Consider the following 15,262-nt stretch of genomic DNA (forward strand, 5'->3'; position numbering starts at 1 on the left):
CCAGAGCGTTATAACAGTCCTGGGGGCGGGAAAAATAGCGGAGGGAGGCGGAGAGCGTGTCTGATTTTTGCGTCTAATTTTGAGATGAGTGTACAGTCGCTGTCAGGAATCGAGTGATGTACAACACTCATTTCCACTGTTCAACGCCCCCTCTAAAGCCCTCCATCTGCTGAACACCCAACACTCTTCTTTTGGAACTGGCATTCTCGGTAGGCCTTTCTTTTTTCACTCTTTTTGCTGCTTTTGGTCAGTAACCCTCTAACATGAAAAAGGGTATGTTCTGAAGTGTTTCCGCGTCTTAGCTGAACTTATTACGAAAGGTTGTAGTGAGATTTATTAGGATTCAAAGTTTCTTTCATGGTTCCAGTGAGAGATTAAGAAACAATATTCTCAAGTGTTCCCGCGTCTTATCTAAATTTGTTATGAAAGGCTGTACTGGGATTCATCAGGATTCACAAGGATATTTTCACGATTCCAGTGCTAGATTAACAAAGATTATGCATCATCAATGGAGAAAAATCGTTCGTAAGGACTCATCTCTGTGGCACAGGAAAATTAATCTTATGAGAGGACAAAGCGTTTCGAAATACTGACTCAGGATTCGTGAGACTGTCAACAGATAAGGACGTTAAGGACCATATTCTGAAATACTTCCGCGCCGCACCACCACATTCAAAAGGCTCTAGTTGAAGTTATACATGTCTTAAAGGGTGTTTCTAAGTTCCTAGTGACAGATTAACGAGATTTCTACATTATTATTTGAAGAAACACTTGAGAACCCAGCTAATCATCAATGTGGCCTTTGAAAATAGTCGTGGTGAGAGAGCAAAGGACATACGGACATACGGACATACAAGACCGAGGAGGAAAAAGAAAAATGCGTGATACAGTGGAAGCAAATGTAGACCGTTTCTCATTTTTGACGCAAACTGTACCTCTGAGAGTAGACAACAGCATTGCTACCGCCCACACTGCTTGCACCTCTTCTCTCCAACACGTACCATAACTCAAGACCAGTGTGTGTATCTTCAGGTGTTGGCTCGTACTCCTTAACATTTCTTCGTCTTAACTCTCACATTTAACAGGCAGCAGTGGAAGTTTTTTGTATCTTCAAGGCTATTTTCATGATTGGCGTAAAAATTTAACAAGGCTTTTGCATCGACAGGCTGTAATGAAGCAAATATTTGGGTGTTCAAGGGTGTTTTCGTGATAAATGTTTAACAAGGCTTCCGCATCATCAAAAGGAAACACTATCACATGAACACGACTATTTATGCGCGGCCTTTGAAAATAGTCCTGGTGAGGCAACAAGTGCTTACGAACACCAGATGTAAACAGAATTGCACTACTCCCCTCCCTGCAACACCCATCACTACACTGCCCTCACCCCCTCCCCACCACTGCAACACGTGTCATAACCCACTTATAACATCAAGATCACCACCACAGCAACAAAACACAACAACAACAAAGCGGTCCGTCCCAGACATTGCCAACACGAGAAGAGAATGAAGAGAGCTGTTATTTTTGTACATTCCAGAACAGAATGTCGTCAGGAGAAACTAAGAGGTTATACAATATGATGATGATGATGATGATGATGATGATGATGATGATGATGATGATGATGATGATGATGATGAACACCACATAAGGTACTGCCACCAAGTACCTGAGAGAGAATGAAAGCCCCCCACACACACACACAAACACACACACACTGCATTTCCTATGTTTTCCTAACTTCCCCGAATCCAGTTCTGCCTGCATACTGGTTACACGCAAGACAGCCAATTGCATAACTAGTTTCTGCCAAGTCAAACTGGTTCGGATACCATGTAGAACCGGGAAACTTAATGTGTAGAAATGTATGCATAAGAAGAAAGACAATGTACGTACAGAAAAGCAACACTTCAGGTGGCTAAACATGCTGGGTAGTAACGCTTAATACTTAATAAGCGGCAACACTGACTCTGTCTTAATATGGACGAGAGAGAAAAAGAAAAAAAAAATCACATAAATTGTATCTTAATTTTGTTCTATAAATGTATAAGAAAAATAAATATAAAAATATACAACAAGAACAAGAACAACAACAACAACAACAACAACAACAACAACAACAACAACAACAACAACAACAACAACAACAACAAAATACAAAACAAGAACACACCACACAAAAAAAAACTACACTGGTCTAAATATATCCACCCACACACAAAAATACGCCCCCCCCTCCACCACTCCCAACATACACAGACCAATCCCGGATCACACGTATCAGCTGTCCCTCTACGTCACAGCAGGCATGAGGCGGCAAGGAGTTCGGGGATTGACGACACCCTAGCTAAACCTCCCCTACCCTCCCCCCCTCCTTGAGCCTCGAAGCATCCGTGCAAGCAGATACCAGCCCTGATACTAGTGCTGATACTGCTGCCGTCCCTACTAAGCCCCGCCTCGTCTCGTCTCGTCTCGTCTCGTGTCGTGTCGTCTCGTCTTCCTTGCTTCGTCTTGCCTCGTCTTGCCTCGCTTGCCTCACGGCCTTCTAGTCTAAGCAGTGACGGACACATGACGCAGAGAGAGATGAGAGAGGAGAGAGAGAGAGAGAGAGAGAGAGAGAGAGAGAGAGAGAGAGAGAGAGAGAGGAGAGAGAGAGAGAGAGAGAGAGAGAGAGAGAGAGAGAGGAGAGAGAGAGAGAGAGAGAGAGAGAGAGAGAGAGAGAGAGAGAGAGAGCCTTGTTAAACTTTTCTAGAGGTTACTTGTCTCCAGCACGCCAGGTAATGCAAAGGGAAGGGAATGAATAGAGGGAATATAACCTGGTGGTGGTGGTGGTGGTGGTGGAATGCAGCAGCAACATCCCAGAGGCAATAAAGGCAAGATAACACAACACTACAACACTTCTACAACACAATAAGAAGACTATGATCTAATATGTTGGCTGCTCACGTCTCGAGTGGTAATTTAATGCAGTGAAAAATGTAGGAGGAGGAGGAGGAGGAGGAGGAGGAGGAGGAGGAGGAGGAGGAGGAGGAGGAGGAGGGCTAGAACTACAATACATTATCTCTCTCTCTCTCACTCTCTCTCTCTCCTCTCTCTCTTCTCTCTCTCTCTCTCACTCTCTCTCTCTCTCTCTCTCTCTCTCTCTCTAAGCCTCACTCCTTCCCCTGACTCTGTTTACATATGCACTTGAATGAAGGAAAATGAAATGTCTACCAATATTCCGATGTCCTCATCATTATAAGCATCACAAGTAGTGTTATCCTCTCCCTCTCCCTCTCCCTCATCCTCACCATCATTACCACCACCATCACCAATACCCGTCACTACATGTAGGAAACTTTTTGCTACAGTATAAATAAAATAAAAGAGTGAAGTACGAGTATTTGTGATCTATACATCTCACATTTACACCACCACTACTACTACTACTACTACTACTGCTTCTGCTGCTGCTGCTGCTGCTGCTACTACTACTACTACTACTACTACTCTACTACTACTACAACTACTACTACTACTACTACTACTACTACTACTACTACTACTACTGCTGTTGTTGTTGTTGCTGCTCCTGCTGCTGCTACTGCCACTACCACTACTACTACTACTACCACTACTACTACTACTACTACTACTACACCACTACAGTCACCAATGGCAATGCAGCACTAATACCATAACTTCCCTGAGAGAGAGAGAGAGAGAGAGAGAGAGAGAGAGAGAGAGAGAGAGAGAGAGAGAGAGAGAGAGAGAGAGAGAGAGAGAGAGAGAGAGAGAGAGAGAGAGAGAGAGAGAGAGAGCGTTAAAGTTAAAAACAAAAACAAAACAAAAAAAAGTCGCAAAAATCGGAAGGAGCATCGGTGCAGGTGTCCATTCCCGCCCATTCCCGTCCATTCACACAACAATCAACCCCAGAACGCCCCATTCCAGCCTGCCATACGTATACATTCCAGTCCCTCCACCTTTTACTCGCCACTCGCTACTCTGAACCTACACCAACTTTTTAGAAGCCGGGGGGGGGGAAGAGACAGCAGCAACTTCCCCCTCCCTCCCCTCCCTCTCTCTCCTCTCACTTCTCCCTTTTTCCCTCTCTCGTCTCCCCCTCGGCGTTGTATGGGTGTATGAAGCGTTCACTATACAGGGCGTGAGTGATGGTTTAATTCAAGGTTTAATCTACAGAGGCCGAGGTACGAGGAGGATGGGTTCAGAAGGGTGAAATATATGAATTAAGAGATTGTGTTGCAGGTACATACAGGGAGCAAGTGGTTCAATTCAAGGTTTAATCTGCAGGAGGTGAGGTGAATACGGAAGGGGTAATATAGAATGAAGTGAAGTAGTGTGTATAATAAATCACTGTTTCTAGCGTGAAAAGAGAAACGAAAAAATACGTGGATGAATTAGTGTATAAAAACTGAAAGACTGATCTACATACAGGGTACGAGTGACGGATTTTATTCAAGATTTAGTCTGCAAACACTGAAATACGAGTAGAAGTACTTCATGCAAGCCACATATCACATAAAGAGAGATGCAGGTACGAGTGTAAACAGGAAAAATGTACAAGCACAAAATAAACCAGGAAATCTCAAGTATGTATCGACCCTTTGACTGCCACTTGGTACACCTTTTCCTAATTTACCAACCACTCTGAGACATCTTTACTTGTTCTACACCCACGCCCAATCTTTGAACAGCGAAGAAATTGCAACATGTATTTTTTCTTCATCGCTAACTTTCTTGTAGATGCTTATAGAGTCCAGGCTTTGCTTCTAGTGCTGCTAATTGTTTTCGTGTCACAGAGAAACAAAACAAAAAAATACAAGCAGAAAACCTCGAGAAGAAAAGAATTACAAGCACAGAACAAAAAACATAATTACAAGGAGAAACTACAAGCAGGTAATGATTATCAACAGAGAAGTACAAAGAGACAATAATTACAAGCAGAAAATCACAAGAGAGAAGAGAAGTATAAGCAGAGAACAAACAGAGAATAAGCAGAAACCTACAGAAAAGAAAAAATAAAAGTGCAAACAAGGAAGAGAAGAGAATTAAAAACAAAGATTACAAGCAAGGAATAATTAGAGGCAAAAGCAGCAGTAGTACAAGCAGAGAATCAATAGAAGCAGAAAATTACAAGCAGGAATACGTGGAGCATGAACTCAAAGCGATAAAAATGCTTGTTAATTGTTGGTTTATAAAGAGGTAAAATAAAAAAGTAAATAAATAAAAGTGAGAATGAAACGACGTGGGGAAAATGTTCATTAATTACTGTGCTAATAAAGATAAGGATTATTTTTAGTCAAGATTACATGAAAAGGTGAACAGGAAGCGAGGGAAAATGTTCGTTAATTGCTGTTCTGTTTTATTTTTTATTTATTTATTATATTTATTTATTTTTTTTTTTTTTTTAACCAGATGGAGGTGGACTTAACTCAGTTCGTAAGGTTACTCAAGGTTACTTCACACACCTGTCACCTGCTACCTGTTTGGCTCACCGGCATACCACACTTGCTCCTCCCATACGAGTATACAATGACACATTCTTACTGCTTGCCCTCCGCCGCTGCCCATTTCTGTTGCTCCTTGAGAGACGTCCAGCCATGCACAAGCTAATATCAATGCGTCACCGTTCCACACGCCTCTATCAAGGAACAATCGGCAGTAATTATTGATATCATGCAAGTAAATAAGAACATAATAACATCAGAAAATAAGGGAAGCTGCGAGAAGTCGTCAGGCCTACACGTGGCAGCCCCTCTAAGTAACATGCCTACCATTTCCACATATCATTTTTGTACTTCTCTGCCTGTAATTCTCTGCTTGTTCTCTGCTTATACTTCTCCTCTAGTTGTGTTTTTCTGCTTGAAATTATATAGCCAGTGATAATACGTATGTGTGGAGTTAAAATAGAAGAGATGCTTAAGTCATTTGTATTGACTGAAACCCAGTCCCTCCAGCCTTGCCAGGACAGTCAGGGCCGACCAAGATCCCCCGGGCTCTGGTGATCACCTTGGCCTGGTCGGTAAGGTGTCAGACTCTCGTTTCCCTGAGTGTCCTGACAAGGGTTCGATCCTAGGGGAAAGCTTCTGGCAGCCTATCCCACCTCCAGGCCCAAGGCAGGCCATCACACACACCTTGCTTCTCCTCTACACCACACTCACACCTCTTCTTCCCGCTCGATGAAGCCTCGTGAAGCAACACCTGTCTCTATAATCGTTGTATAATTACCTGTGCTATCAAAACACCTGCACATTTACCACAAATCACACCTGCTCTGCTTTTCCTGCTCCGTTTCCTAGCTTGCCATTGCTTACTATGTAACGTGTACCTTTCTAATACACCTGCTGGTATCTTTACACCTAACATTACTACACCTACCTATCCCTTACACTGACACCCTCACAACTGCCCTCATTACCTACCTTCTCATGCCTCACATTTCCACCCGTCCCTCTAAAAACACTTCCATACACTTTTTATACCCTTTCCCCTTACAATATATTACATCTCTCCTTTCTCTATGACTTTCTCACACCTGCTCTCATTACCTGCCTTCCCATACCTAATTAAACACCACCTGGCCCTCCAAGTCACCTGCACGCGTATTTTTAAACATGATCTTACCTTACAATGCATTACGTCTCCTTCCTCCATGGTACTCTTACACCTGTCCTCTTTACCTGCCTCCCCATGCCTAATTAAGCACCACCTGTCCCTTTACATCAGCTGTACACATTTTGATCCATTAAGTATCTCTTTCCCACCATTTTTGACTGATTTCTTCCTTCCTTCCCGTCCTGTAATCTTTCTATTCACCCTTCACTCACCAGGTCAAGGAGCAAGATGGCTGCCAAAGATGGAAATTCAGATCCCTTCACAAATTCAAAATACGCGCTTCATTTTTGTGACTTTTCTTCATTTTTCTTTTTTTCCTTCTTTCTTCTTCTCCTTCCTGCAGCGATAACAGCGACCGTGTTTGTCCCATTTTCCATAGATCTTGTCTGTTTTCGTTTTCTTTAATTCTTTCATCACCTCGTTTTCTATTAATTCCATTTTTTTCTACTAGTTTCCTTTTTATATTTTAGTTCTCTCGTTTTCTTCTTTGTAGCTTTATTTATAGTTTTCTTATGTTTTTATCTCAAATTTTCTTATCCGTACCTTTATTTCTAGTTTTCTTTAGTTCTCTCATTCTTCTCTTCTTCGCAGTTCTTCTCTTTTTTTTCCCCCTTTTCTGAACCTCTTTCGAATCTTCACATTTTCATCAGTTTTTCTTTTTTTCTTTATATTTTTCAGTTTCATTTTCCTCTCCTTGTAGTATATCTTGTCTGCTTTCCTTTCCAACAGATTTTCCATATTTCCGTTCCCTATATTCTTTTTTCTTTTACTGTCCATATTTTTCTCCATTCTCCATTTTACATTTTATATATTTTTTTCATAATTTTTCTTTCTCTTTTGCTCTCCATATTTCTTACCTTTCTCTATTTTCCTTTAATATCCCCACTTTTATTTTTACATTTTCTCTATTTTTCTCATTATTTCTTCCTTTCTTCTGCCTCCCATTTCATATTTCCATTTTTTTTACCATTTTTCTCTCTTTTGCTCTCTACGTTTCTTACTTTTCCCTATTTCCCACTTCATATCCTATTTTTACCGTTTTCTCTCGTTTGCCCTAACACATCCTACAAAATACTACGTCTCCTTTTCTATAACTTGCATTTTTCTCGCTTCCCTAATGTTTTACCCTTCTCTATCTGAACTGACGCCTCTCAAGCCAGTGACCTCTCCAGCCAGTGACCTTTCCTCCCACCTCTTTTACGATGACCTTAAATCACCTTAAATGACCTCTTTAGATCAGCTAGGATTAAGGTGTTACCCTCACATTCCCTTACAAAATACCCTGACATGTTCCCCTTTTAAGACCTCTGTTTATACCTTCATCACGGTGACCCCCCAGTGACCCCAAATTACCTGTGAAGAAATGGGTACTGAAATAGACTCAAATTACGTACTCAAAAGCGACCTGAAATGACCTTTTTGTAGTGTTGATATTTACACTCTCGTAATCACTTTAATTGGCACGACAGTTTGCATAGTTGAGCTCAAATAGCCTTTACTCTTCTTTATTTCTCCTCCTCTACTTTTTAGTGATAATTTTTTGAGCTTTAGGGACTGGTACTCTCTACGGGTTTTGTTTTTCGCATTACTGTTGCCCTTGGCCAGTGCCCCTCTTAAATAAAAAAATAAATAAATAAATAAAATAAATAAATAAATAAATCTACAAGTAAAAATTAAATATATTTCTACTCTTTACTCTCCTGTGAAAGTTATCCCCAATCCCTACTTCTACTTTCTACTCTTGTAAAAGCTGACCGTGTTTCTATCCTTGCGTATGAAGTGTTCTAAATAACCCGTGTGAATTACTCGACATTACTCGTTTGTAAAGGTGACCTCAGATGACCTCCATTCTGGTAATGACTTCTTTAAGTCCAAGGAAGACGTGTACTCTTTTAGACGAGAAAGTGCTTTCTCTCTCTCTCTCTCTCTCTCTCTCTCTCTCTCTCTCTCTCTCTCTCTCTCTCTCTCTCTCTCTCTCTCTCTCGCTTCATTTATTTACCTTCACCTGTGTTATTCTTCACGTCAGCTTGACAAGTAAGGAGGCCGGCAAGGATTACTTGAGGCAGTTCCTTATCACCCATGACTCACCATCAGTCCTCGCTGTCCATGAATTTATCTAACTTTCTCTCTCAAAGCTAAATAATTATTGTCTGCACTCACCACAGAGTTTACACTCACCCACCATCGTATCTGTGATTTTTTTTCCCCCTTCCTTATCTGAAATGATCCAGTTTGTCACCATCTGCACGTGTTCTAACCTGCTCCTTGGCAGCGAGAACTTTATTAATATCCCCTTTGTTGAAACCTCTGACCCATTTATACACTTCTATTAGACCTCTCCTAATGCTTCGTCTGTCTGAAGAGTGCAGATTAAGACATCTTAATCCTCCTCCGTAAGGGAAGTTCCTCATCCCGTGTATCATTTCCGTCATCCTTCTTTGTATCGATCCGAGCCAGCTGACTGACATCTCTGTAGTAAGGAGGCCAGAACTGCACCGCACAAGCCAAGTGTGGCCTGACTAATGGGAGGAAAAGTCGCAATGCAGGGCGGCTATTGCTCTATTAGTGACAATCCAATACTCTGTTAGCTCAGCCTCTGCCTTTCACACATGACTCACTAACACTCATGTCTTTTTAAGAGTTCGATGTATCTTTTCCCTTCCCGTTTGGCGTGTGTCTGTTGTGCTTACCTGTATGGAGACTGCTATACTTGTTAACATTAGCCACTTAACGGCCCACTCATGCATCACGTTCAATTCCTTCTGTAATACCAACAGGCAACGCGCAGTTTCAATTCGTCGGCCTATCTTGTTTGCTCTCTCTCTCTCTCTCTCTCTCTCTCTCTCTCTCTCTCTCTCTCTCTCTCTCTCTCTCTCTCTCTCTCTCTCAGCCCTGCCCTTAACCCCTCCAATATTAATAACACAATGACTTATTACACAAATTAATGGATCGGGATGATAAGTGGAAACAGGGAGCGGTCTTACACAGGGACTCCCACGTGTGTGTACTGAACGTGATGGCTTCCTGCACGCTTCTCTTATTTACTTACATTCCTCTCATGACACCACCTCATTTTGATAGCCCAAGGTAATTTGTCTGAGCAAGGATAAAACTACAGACGCTATTAGGTTCAAACACCTGCATCACTCCCTCAGCTGTCAATGTTGCCTCATTGTTGCCCTTCCAAATTATACTGACAGCTCGAGCCAGGCCATTTTATTAAGCGTGAGGCGGCGCGGGGGCAGCAGTGGGTGGGGAGCAAACAAACAGCGCCAGAGAGACACGGAAGTGATTGGGAAAATACACGACTTGCAAGTAAACACCTTTCATCTTGTGAGAGAGAGAGAGAGAGAGAGAGAGAGAGAGAGAGAGAGAGAGAGAGAGAGAGAGAGAGAGAGAGAGAGAGAGAGAGAGAGAGAGAGATGAATCACTGAAAAGTTTAAATTATCGGAAGGAACCACTATCCTCCTCCTCCTCCTCCTCCTCCACTCAAAGCCGCAGGTGTGAGGAGCTTCAAGAGGCTTGGTGTGGATGCTGGAGGAAGGGAGAGGATGCACAGAAGGAAATGAAGGGAGGGGAGGAAGGGGAATAAGAAAGGAGAGGGTGAAGGGGGTATAAGGAATATACTAAAGTGTATGGATGGAGAATGAAGAGGAAAGGGGAGAGGAGACAGGAATGAAGGAGGAAGAGGGAGAAAATGTTGAAGAAGAAGGAAGGAGGGAAGGAAAGAAAGAAACAAAGGAAAGTAGAAAAAAAACACATAAATAGAGGTAAGGATGCTATAAGGAAGAGGAAGATGCAAAGAGGAAGTGGGAGAAGAAAAGGAGATAAACAGAAGGGGAAGAAGGGACGTAGGAGAAATGTGAGGAAGAAGGAAGTACAAATGAGGGTGGGAGGGGAAAGGAAGGAAAGAGGGAGATAAGATATAAGGGTGGGAGGAGAAATGAGGTGTTGAAGGAGAGAGAGGGAGGGAGGGAGAGGAAAGAGGAAGCAGAAATGAGGGACAGAGAGATGGAGGGAAGGAGATAAAACTGGGAGGAGGAGGAGGAGGAGGAGGAGAAGTCATCTGGCACCACCACCATCACAACCATCAGCACTACTACTACTACTACTACTACTACTACTACTACTACTACTACTACTACTATCACCTCCATCACTTTATAACTTTGATCTCGCCTACGTAAGGGAAAACAACACCATAAAGTGAATACGGCTGACTTTGCAGTAGTAGTAGTAGTAGTAGTAGTAGTAGTAGTAGTAGTAGTAGTAGTAGTAGTAGTAGTAGTAGTAGTAGTAGTAGTTATTTAAGTTCATATCTCTCTCTCTCTCTCTCTCTCTCTCTCTCTCTCTCTCTCTCTCTCTCTCTCTCTCTCTCTCTCTCTCTCTCTCTCTGTCTGTCTGTCTGTCTGTGTGTGTGTGTGTGTGTCAAAGTTTCAGCCCATTTTTCTCTCTCAAAGTCGAGGAAAACTAAATATATCACATCCTCCAACACTTCACCGGCTGCGGAAGAGAAATGGAGCCAAAATAAAAGAAAAAAAAAGAACAATACAAACAAAAAAACAAACCGCTGTCACCTCTCCATCTCTTTTTTTTAGCTTCATTCATCATTCATTTCATATTTTTCTTTTGATCTGATTGCAGGTTGATATTTCTTTTTCACTTTTCGTTCTATTTCGTTTGGAATATTGAATAAGATTGCTATCACGTTATGAATGGGTGCGAGAGAGAGAGAGAGAGAGAGAGAGAGAGAGAGAGAGAGAGAGAGAGAGAGAGAGAGAGAGAGAGAGAGAGAAGGATAGGGATAGGGTTGGAAAGTAAGCCTAACGTATCAACAAGAAACACGGAAACGAACAACAACAACAATAATAATAATAATAATAATAATAATAATATTAATAATAATAATAATAATAATAATAAATATAATAAAAACAACAACAACAACGACAAGAAACACACACACACACACACACACACACACACACACACACACACACACACACACACACACACACACACACACACACACACAACCAGAAAAAAAATCAAACAAAACACGGAAACAAACAAAAAATAAATAAATAACCAAACCACACATGACATAAAAAACGACACACACACACACACACACACACACACACACACACACACACACACACACACAAGGTCACAGCGCAGCACAGACCCAGGCAACACGTGTGACAGCCTCCGCCAGCCAGCAGGTCTGTGTCACCAGGACTCTGCATCTTTAAAATCAATACACACAGCCACGTGACGCTACGGAGACGGCGGCGGGGCACTATACTCTACACACCCCCCTCCCCTTCCCCACCTCCCGCGTCACCATCGTCACCTGCACCGCCTTCCTTTTACCATAGAAACCTGCCAAACACTCACTATTCTGTTCAGTTTGATGGTGTATACCTTACGGTGCATCATTACTCTTCACACCTACACTTCACTTTCAGCTTAGTAACCTGGCCTATACTCACTATGCTGGTTATGATAGTGATCACCTACACCTTCACTTGCACCACTGTAAGCTGGCCTGCACTCACCATTCTCATTAGGATAGTGAACGCCTCACGCTGCACTCATCCTATACATAAACATACCTAGTTACCATACATAAACAAATCCCTATTCTGTACATATACACAATTCATGGTAGTGTCTATGCTCTCTGGTATATTCATGTAAATGTTCGTATTAATTTTAGTACATTTATTTATCTCTATATTTTAACTTGTAGGTCTATTAAGGATTTATTCATACTATTTATAATCTCTGTACAGCAAGAGGAAAAAAAGGAACATAACTAAATATTATTACTACCACTATTATCGCACCATACTAATCATCACAACAGTCTCGTATTCAGAAACGCTTAACTCTCCCCACGACTATTTTCCAAGGCCACACAGATGATTAGTCGGGTTCCCAAGAGTATTTATCCAGTTAATAATGTATAAATCTTGTTAATCTGTCACTAGAACCGTAAAAAAACACACTTAAAAGGCCATGTACCTTCAATTAGAGGCTTCTGAAGGAAATGGAGATGCTGTGAAGTATTTCAGAACATGGTATGGAGCCTTTAATCCCATATACACACCATAGCCATCCACGTCCATACACTCAGGCCCATACTTCTCCCTCACTCCTTCCCTCACTTCTTCACTCCCTCACAAAGGCAACCGTACTCCACTACAACCACCTGCACCCACACCAACGCGATTATCCCTTCACGAGTCCCTAGCAGTGCACTGAAATACCCCGTCCCCGCCACAGGTTACCGTCACTGTCATCCATCTTGTGTCAGTGTCCTCCGGCTGAGTGTCTGAAGGATTTATGATTCCCGCCATGTGTCTGATCCTACCTTCAGACACTGTCCTCGTCCTCCTCTTCCTCCTCTTCCTCCTCCTTTCTTCCTCCTGTTCCTAATCCTCCTTCTGGTCCTCGTCCTTCATCCCTGATTCCCTTTATCGTTCTCCTTATCCTTCCCTCGCCTCGTCCTTCTTGATTTTATATGATTTTCTCTTCTTATTCCTCCTCCTCCTCCTCTTCCTCCTTCATCTCCTCTTCCTCCTTCATCCTCCTTCATCTTTTATTCCTTTTATCCTACTCTATGTCATCTTTGCCTTCCTCCATCTTGAAACTGTATCTTTCATCATCTTCCTCCTCCTCTTCCTCCTCCTCCTCCTCTTTCTCCTCCTCCTTCTCTTTCTTCCCTATCGTATATTATCCATCTCAAACACTCCATTCTCTAACCTCCTCCTCCTCCTCCTCTTCCTTGTAATGTCCTCTCCTTCCTTCTTGTAATGCTTTATATCGCCTCCTCTTCCTCCTCTTGTTCCTTGTAATGACCCCCGCCTCTTCCTCCTCCTTAAGGTAAGTGTCCCTCACGAACATTCCACCCAGCAATATTTCCTCTACAGATAAATTTAGGTTAGGTTAGGTCAGGTTAAGTTAGGTTACATTAGGTCACGTTTAGTTAGGTTAGGTTAGGTTGTTAGGTTGTTAGGTTAGGTTAGGTTAGGTTAGGTTACATTAGGTCAGGTCTAGTTAGATTAGATTATATAAGCTTCGGTCAGCTTTAAGGTTGGGTTGGGTTGGGTTACGTTAGGTTAGGTTTTTAAATTAGGATGATAGGGTAAGGTAGGGTAGGGCTGGGTTAGGTTAGGTTAGCTTTTTAAGTTAAGGTAGGGTAAGGAAGTGTAGGGCTGGGTTAGGTTGGGTTAGGTTAGGTTAGGTTAGGTTAAGTTAGGTTAAGTTAGGGAAGGCTAAGGAAGAGTAGGGCTGGGTTAGGTTGCGGGAGTTTATTATGGGGTAAAGTGTTTGGGGTGAAATTCATTGAAGAATCATTTTGGGTGGAGTCTACAAGGGTGGAATTTGCGTAGACATTCTTCCTCCTCCTCCTCCTCCTCCTCCTCCTCCTCCTCCTCCTCCTCCTCCTCCTCCTCCTCCTCCTCCTCCTCGTCACCGTCACCTCACCTCACACAGCCTCACACTCACCACACCTGGGCTCCTTCACACCTGTCCGTCACCTTCACACTCACCTGGAAAGAGAGGCAAAGGTAACGTTAGAAAACCACCCACTTCATGTCAAATTCTGTTTATATTCCCGCCTTCCAGGGAACAGGAAAAGCGACAATTACAATATGAAACTTCACTCCCAGACCCATCCAGTGTTTAGGTGGTAATGTTATTTTATTTATTTATTGTTCTGTCGTGTTGTGGTGCTGTGTGCAAACTCATTTAACTCGTGACAAACTGCGTTACATTGCCCTCTCCTCCCTCCCTCCCTCCCTCCATCTCCCCTCTGTTTCTCTTTCCCTCTCTATTTACTCCTTCCCCTCTCCCCCTCCTTCTACCTTCTCCCTCATAGTGTGGCGTGCTCTGGGCTACAATGATAATACGCTGGGTGCCTCGTCATTCTCTCTCTCTCTCTCTCTCTCTCTCTCTCTCTCTCTCTCTCTCTCTCTCTCTCTCTCTCTCTCTCTCTCTCTCTCGGGTTGCCACGTCCCAAGGGAAGGACTCTGCCACCTCCCGTCTGTTGCTTGGCCACGACAGATATTACGAGTCTCTCTCTCTCTCTCTCTCTCTCTCTCTCTCTCTCTCTCTCTCTCTCTCTCTCTGCTAGTAACTCATTTAAGGATCTTATTCTGAAACATTTCTGACCGCACCTCCACTACTTTCAAAAGGCTCTAGTTTAAGCTACACGGGTTTTAAGTGTGTGTTTTACGGTTTCAGCGACAGATTAACGAGATTTCTACATTATTACCAGGAGAAACAGTCTTGAAAACCCAGCTAATCATCTCTGTGACCTTGGAAAATTGCGTTGGTGAGGCAGTGAAGCGTTTCAGAATACAGGCCTAAATGTGAACACTCTCCCCTACACCTCACCCCGCCTACACCCTAAAATGCCCCCAAGAAATCTTCCCTGTAGTTACACACCCTTTCTCTAACACTCACGCCTTCCCTGCACCTTTCTTTCGTCACCCTGTCCCTATGTCAGTACCCTTCTCACACTGGTCACACTACGCTACTCCTCTTTCCCTCACCCTACAGCTCTATTCTCTACTAGTCACAGCTTGCGTCACCCTGCGCCATTACTAATCACACTTCTCCCACCCTAATACAG

Source organism: Scylla paramamosain, chromosome 36 (genome assembly GCF_035594125.1).
Source record: "Scylla paramamosain isolate STU-SP2022 chromosome 36, ASM3559412v1, whole genome shotgun sequence".
NCBI classification, from domain to species: Eukaryota; Metazoa; Arthropoda; class Malacostraca; order Decapoda; family Portunidae; genus Scylla; species Scylla paramamosain.